Consider the following 6,600-nt stretch of genomic DNA (forward strand, 5'->3'; position numbering starts at 1 on the left):
TTTTAATAATGGCAGGGAAAAGGAGAATGGTCTTGATCTGAGAGGAAAGAATGCAGGTTTAGGTTAGGTGTTAGGAAGGAATTGTTCCCTGGGAGGGTGGGCAGGCCTGGCACAGGGTGCCCAGAGCAGCTGGGGCTGCCCCTGGATCCCAAGGGCAGGCTGGATGGATTTGGAACAGCCAGGGACAGTGGGAGGTGTCCCTGCCCATGGCAGGGGCGGAATGGGATGAAGTTTAAGGTCCCTTCCAAGCCAAACCAGGCTGGGATTCTACATAATACAAAAAAAATGGCTTTGCACTGGTTAAATTAAAGTGGTCTATGCTTGCTTGGTTTTCAACACAGCTATTGCAAAACTCCTGGGACAACACAGAGATACTCCACAGAATGGAAAGAATTAAAATAAGAAATCCCAGCAGTTGTGCAGGGTCCAAGGAGCCATGGACAGCCTCGATGTTCCCATTCTCCATCCTCCCTCCCATGCAGAACAGAGAGAGAGAGCAGGACAGAAGATTAATGAGAGGAAAAACTGTGACCACAGCAAATAGAGTGACTCATGCCCACTTCATGGTCTTCATTTCTAATCTAGAATAGTAATTTACTGCAGGACCAGATTAAATATATTTCTCCTCCTGCTGAGCCTGTGGCCATGGGGATGCAGCAGCCCACACTGGGAGCACTGGCCACTGCCTGGATGAAGCCAGCCTCAAAATTATCCAAGCTCTGTCTCAGCCATGCACCAGGAACACAGGCTGGGGGTGAGGAAAAGAACACACAGCAAAGAAATCCCTCCTGCTCCCTTTGGTTCCAAAAGGAAGCCGAGTCCTCCAAATGCCACCTCTGCAGGCTGGCAGGAATCAGCTGGATCCAGGGAACTAATTAAAGGGAGAGCACTAAAAGCAGCCTGAAGACTGGAAATCATGTTCTAAACTCACATTAGGATCGGAAGGGGAACTTCCCAATTTGATAGCAGAAAGCAATTTACTTCAATTAGCAGGGACATAACCGGAGCAGTCACTTAATCGAAGCATTGCATCTCCGAAAACCAGCAGCTCCCTTAATTGCATCCCTTGGCACTTTGGAGCCTGCTTTAGGTGAGGGGGGCTGAAAGAACCCCTTGGTTCTTGCTTTGCAAATCTCCTGCCGGGATTTGAGCCCTGTCCCGGTGCAGAGGGCACACACTGACCAAAGAGGAGGTGGCCGAGGGGAAAAGCAGCAGGAAGAGCCTTTCCCTGCCTCCTCCTCCTCCTCCCGGCACAGCCCTGCCTGCTCTCTCCTGCTGGCAGCTGGCTCCGGCTCTGCCAACGTATGGATGAGTCATTCCCAGCAGCTTCAGGAAGTTCAGGCCTGTAAAGTGCTTCTTCCTCTCTATTTCCAGCTGGGAGGGTTGGGGTGACAGATCCGGGTCTGGTCAAAGCCCGTCACAAAGCAGCAGTGCCAAGGACAAGGGGCTGTCCCCACGTCCCAGCCCCAGGTTTATCCTGAGCATTTGGGGGCACTTTATGTCCTCTGAGACACAGATTGAGAGGGCTGTAAAATTCCTCCATAAATTTAGGAGCTATTTTGCTCCAAACAGACTAAAACCAACAAAAGACACTGACACAAACACCCACACAATGCAGGAATCAAGCACAAGGGACTCATCCCGAAGTCCCCACAAAGATTTCTGCATCCTGTGCCATGAGAAACCACTCCCCAAGAGATATTTAAAACTGAAACACCTGCCCAGGCTGAGCAGCTGCTCCTGTGGGGTCTTTAGGACTGGGCAGCCCCTTTAGGGCTGGGTAACCCCTGCCCAGCCACCAAGCCACCCTGGCACCAGGAAACAGCACCAGGATTTTTAGTTCCCAATACCAACTTAATCAGTGCAAGATCCAACCCCCATCTCTCCCCTCAGGGAACTTGGAGAGAATTTACCCTTCCAGGCTCTGTGGCCAGCCCCAGTCTAATCCTGAAGCCCAGGGTCAGTCTGAGAAGGGACCTGGCCAGCTCCATCAAGAGTTCCCCACCCAAAGGGCCAAAGCCCAGCGCCCTGTGCCAGCAGCAGGACTCACACTCACCTCGCTGAGCTGGGAAATCAGCAGCCACTCAGGCAAGTCCTCACACAAACCAGGAGCACGTCCCATGGCAAAGGATGCTGCTGGCACAGCTTTTAGCTCCCCTGGGGTCCCAGGCAGGGCTGGGGTGCAGGGGAGATAGGTCTTGCCCCAGAGAAAGCTGCCAAGACCTGCTGCAGGCACAGAGACCCCAGAACAAGAAACACCTGCCCCGGGCTGGGGCTGCGGGAGGCAGTGGGAGCTGATTGCAAACTCCCCACAGCTGCCCTGGCAGCACCGAGGCTGCTGCAGCTGCTCCCCCTCATCCCTGGCAGTGCCAGGCCAGGCTGGCCTCGGAGCAGCCGGGATGCTCTCGGCACCGCGGAGGCAGCAGGAGCGTGGCCCGAGCTGCTCCGTGCCGGGCCAGCCGCGCTGCGATGGGCGGGCTGGGGACGGGATGGAGCTGAACGGGAGCTGGGGCTCCATCCCAGCCCGGAGAGCCCGGGGCAGCCCCGCTCCCACCTCCCCCCGGCCGCGGCTCAGGGGCTGCCTTGGCACGGGATAAACCCTCCCCTGGGACGGGATAAACCCTGCCTTGGAACGGGATAAACCCTCCCTAGAACGGGATAAACCCTGCCTTAGAACGGGATAAACCCTCCCCTGGAACGGGATAAACCCTCCCTTGGAAAAGGATAAACCCTCCCCTGGCACGGTATAAATCCTCCTTTGGCACGGGATAAACCCTCCAGATGAAAGCCAGGCCACTGGCACCCTTTAACCCGGCTGCTGAGGGTCTGGCAGAGAGAGGAGCGGGAGCAAAGCCCCCAGAACCATCCCCGGACACGATCTGCGGGCAGGAGCAGAGCCCCCAAAACCATCCCCGGACACGATCTGCGGGCAGGAGCAGAGCCCCCAAAACCATCCCCGGACACGATCTGCGGGCAGGAGCAGAGCCCCCAAAACCATCCCTGGACACGATCTGCGGGCAGGAGCAGAGCCCCCAAAACCATCCCTGGACACGATCTGCGGGCACATCCTCTGCGGGCAGCAGCTCCGGAGCCGAGGATGGGCAGGGCACAGCCCCACCGTCCGGCCCTGCCGAGCTCGGCCTCTGCACATCTGCACCCCCTTTGCTTTCCTTTATTCTTTTTTTTTTCTTTTCTCCTCCCAGATCACTTTAAAGGTCCAGCTCAGGGCATTATTAGCACCGCAGTTAAAGTGGCGAGGGCAGTGACCTTCGGCGGTGGCAGGAAGCGGCAGCCGTGGGTGGCCGGGGGGGCACAGCCCCAGCCGGGCGCCCGGGATCAGCAGCGCCTTGTAAAACCCCGGCTGCCTCCGCACAGCCTCGGTGCCCGCATCTGCCCGATCACGCTGAGCTCCTGTCCCGTGGCACCACGATGCCCCATCCTCGCCGTGTCCCACCCAACACCCGTGGCCAAGGACTTGCCCAGCATCACCAGCCCGCAGCTCCCACCCGTGGCCGTGGCACTGTCCCCATGTCCTCCAGCCCCCACCCGTGACCCTGGCACTGTCCCCGTGTCCCCCACCCATGGCCGTGGCACTGTCCCCGTGTCCTCCAGCCCCCACCCATGGCCGTGGCACTGTCCCCATGTCCTCCAGCCCCCACCCGTGGCCGTGGCACTGTCCCCCTGTCCCCCACCCGTGGCCGTGGCACTGTCCCCGTGTCCTCCAGCCCCCACCCATGGCCGTGGCACTGCCCCCGTGTCCCCCACCCATGGCTGTGGCATTGTCCCCGTGTCCCCCACCCGTGGCCGTGGCACTGTCCCCGTGTCCCCCACCCGTGACCCTGGCACTGTCCCCACTGTCCCCCAGCCCCGTGGGCTGCGTTTCCATGTCTGAGCTCCCTTATCAGCAGCACGACCTTTGCTGGTCACAGCTCGGGGGCTGGAGCCGCTGGGATTTGTTTGATTTCTGTTGATGGTTATTAGGCAGAGGAAGTGCCAGAAGGGATTTTGACCTCGAGTTTCAACCTACCCCAATTAGAGCCACTGAGCCTTTAATTACGGCGCTCCGGCCACTTTGGTTAGAGCAACAACAAAACCAAACACAGAATCTGGTCAAAGATGGGCTTTCCTTCCCATGGCTCCTCTTTGTCCCTGTGCTGTGTGACCGTGGCATGGGGCGTTCTGGCCCACCAAGCCCCTCATGCTGCCTGCACACCCAGGGGTGACACCACTCCAGGTGACTCCCACGGGCAGGGGACACCTCACCCAGTGCCCCAGGGATGCTCCAGGGGAATCCCAGGAGCTCCAGTGAAACACACCCGAGGTTACAGCTCAGGGGTGATGGATATTTTGGAAACACCGATTTTTTATTTGACAGAGCTTCTATTCAATTGAGTTTTTTTAAAAAGCAAGTCCACAGTGATTCTTGTTCTTCGCTCCATTTGGCACATGGGCCAGGTTTCATCCCCTGGCACCATGGCACTCGGCACAGACCTTCCTGATGCTCCAGAGCCTGGCACAGATCCCTGCCTTTTGCTTTATTGTCACATTCCTTGATATGAGGCTTTATTAACACAGCTTAAGCTTAGCAAAACAGGGTTTGTATCCATGTAAGTCCTATGATTTATAATTACTTTCTAGGATATATCTTGTGGTTGATTTTTTACTTTAGACAGTAATGACCCTTGTGCTCTGACGATTTCCTTCCCTGACTGGCTTTTGTTCATTTTACCCAAAAGTCACAAAGGAAAAAAAGCCAAGGGGAAATTCTCCTTCTAAGCAGCACCAAGCCCTGAGTGGGATGAGGTGACAGCCCAGCTGAGCAACCAGTTGGAGCAGTGAATGGATTTGGGCATTCCCAGGACCTGGGGCAACACAACAACCCCACCAGTACCACACTGTGAAGTGTTTTATGTGATGAGTAACAGGTATCAGCACTAAAACAGCCCTTGTAAATGTTCTGTGTCGAGGTTTTAAATAGTTCTTTAATCCAGCTGCCTCCAGGTTTGGAGTACTTTGTGTATTTTCAAACACTTTTGGTTTCTCTGCTCCCGTGGAAGCTGTGCCATCTTTTGAACACAAGGCGGTGAAAACAAGAGTGGGTGCTATGAAAACTTAACTTCACATAAAAAGGAATTTCCTCAGGCACAGGTTGGGCACACGAAGCCACAGCAGCCCCAGGATGAGCTCTGCCCCTGTTACATTTTCTGGCCCTTTCAGCTGTTCCCTCCCAGCCCTGCCCCAGGATCTTGGGCCATCACACAAATCTGAGAGGAGAGGAGAGGTCAGGGCAATCACTGCCACTAACCCAGGCACCCAAAATGAGTCAGTCCTTGGCTTTGCGTGGCCAAGGCACACAGGGATTCATTCACTGGAGTGTTTCTCTGGTGAGAAAGGATTTCTACAATAAAGTCAAAATGTTTAGAGAAAGCATTCCTAGATCCAGCAGTATTTATTGATTTCTTGCACATGTAACTGAATTAGCCTGGTTGAGAGGAGAGGGGAAACATCCAGCTGAAGAAACTGGGAGGTCTCCAGTTGAGTGTTTTTATTCCTCGGTGTAATCCTCTATTTCACATTATGACAATCAGCACCAATATTTTCACAGAAGAGCACAGACAATGGGCAGACCCCACTCCTTTCCTCCATGGTGCTCTTACCTCCTCCAGAGGCAGATCTGATTTCTTCCAGCACGTGCTGTTCTCCCTTCAGCTGAGCCTTCTCCCCTGGGGTTGCTTTTCCATCTTCCATGGAAACTGGACATCAGATCTCAAGATGCACTTCTCACTGGTTTGGGCAGAAGGGACCTAAAGGCCCATTCAGTGCCACCCCCTGCCATGGGCAGGGACACCTCCCACTGTCCCAGATCGCTCCAAGCCCTGTCCAACCTGGCCTGGGACACTGCCAGGGAAGCCACCCTGTGCCAGGGCCTGCCCACCCTCACAGCCAGGAATGCCTTCCCATATCCCATCCAGCCCTGCCCTCTGGCAGGGGGAAGCATTCCCCCATCCTGTCACTCCCTGGCCGTGCCAGAGGTCCTGGGGAGCCTGAGCTCAGTCCCCAGCACGGCACAGCAGCACCAAAGGCTCCATCCACCCCCAGCCTGGCTGTCAGGAAGGCCTGAGGTGTTTACTTGGTCACTGCAGGTGACCACAGCCCTGCCACTTGGGTGCTGTGAAGTGGCTGAGCTGTCACAGAGCCAACACAAGTGTCTGAGCCTGGAGTTGGTGTGAACCCACAGCAAACACAGCGTGGCTTCCCCAGAGCCCGTCCTCCCCAGAGCCTCTGTCTGCGCAGGAACGCCGAGCTGGAGGTGTCTGCAGCTTCAGGCCACTGCAGGAGCAGCAACAGGAATGCCAAATATTCCAGTTCTCTGGATATTCAAGCCCAAATAAGGCCCAGATGCCAGGAGAGCAAACATGAGGCCGATCGACCAAGTTTGGGCAAATGTGATTCAGAGTTCCCCAACGTTGCAGATTTTGCCTTGTAGGATAAAATTCCTAATTCTATGTTGACTTATTCTTGTTTAAAGAGGAAGCTGTGGAACCTCGATCCATCTCTGTCAGCCCCAAATGCTCATTTGTGGGGACTGTACATTTGAGA

The sequence above is a fragment of the Lonchura striata genome, chromosome 15, assembly GCF_046129695.1.
Source record: "Lonchura striata isolate bLonStr1 chromosome 15, bLonStr1.mat, whole genome shotgun sequence".
NCBI lineage: Eukaryota > Metazoa > Chordata > Aves > Passeriformes > Estrildidae > Lonchura > Lonchura striata.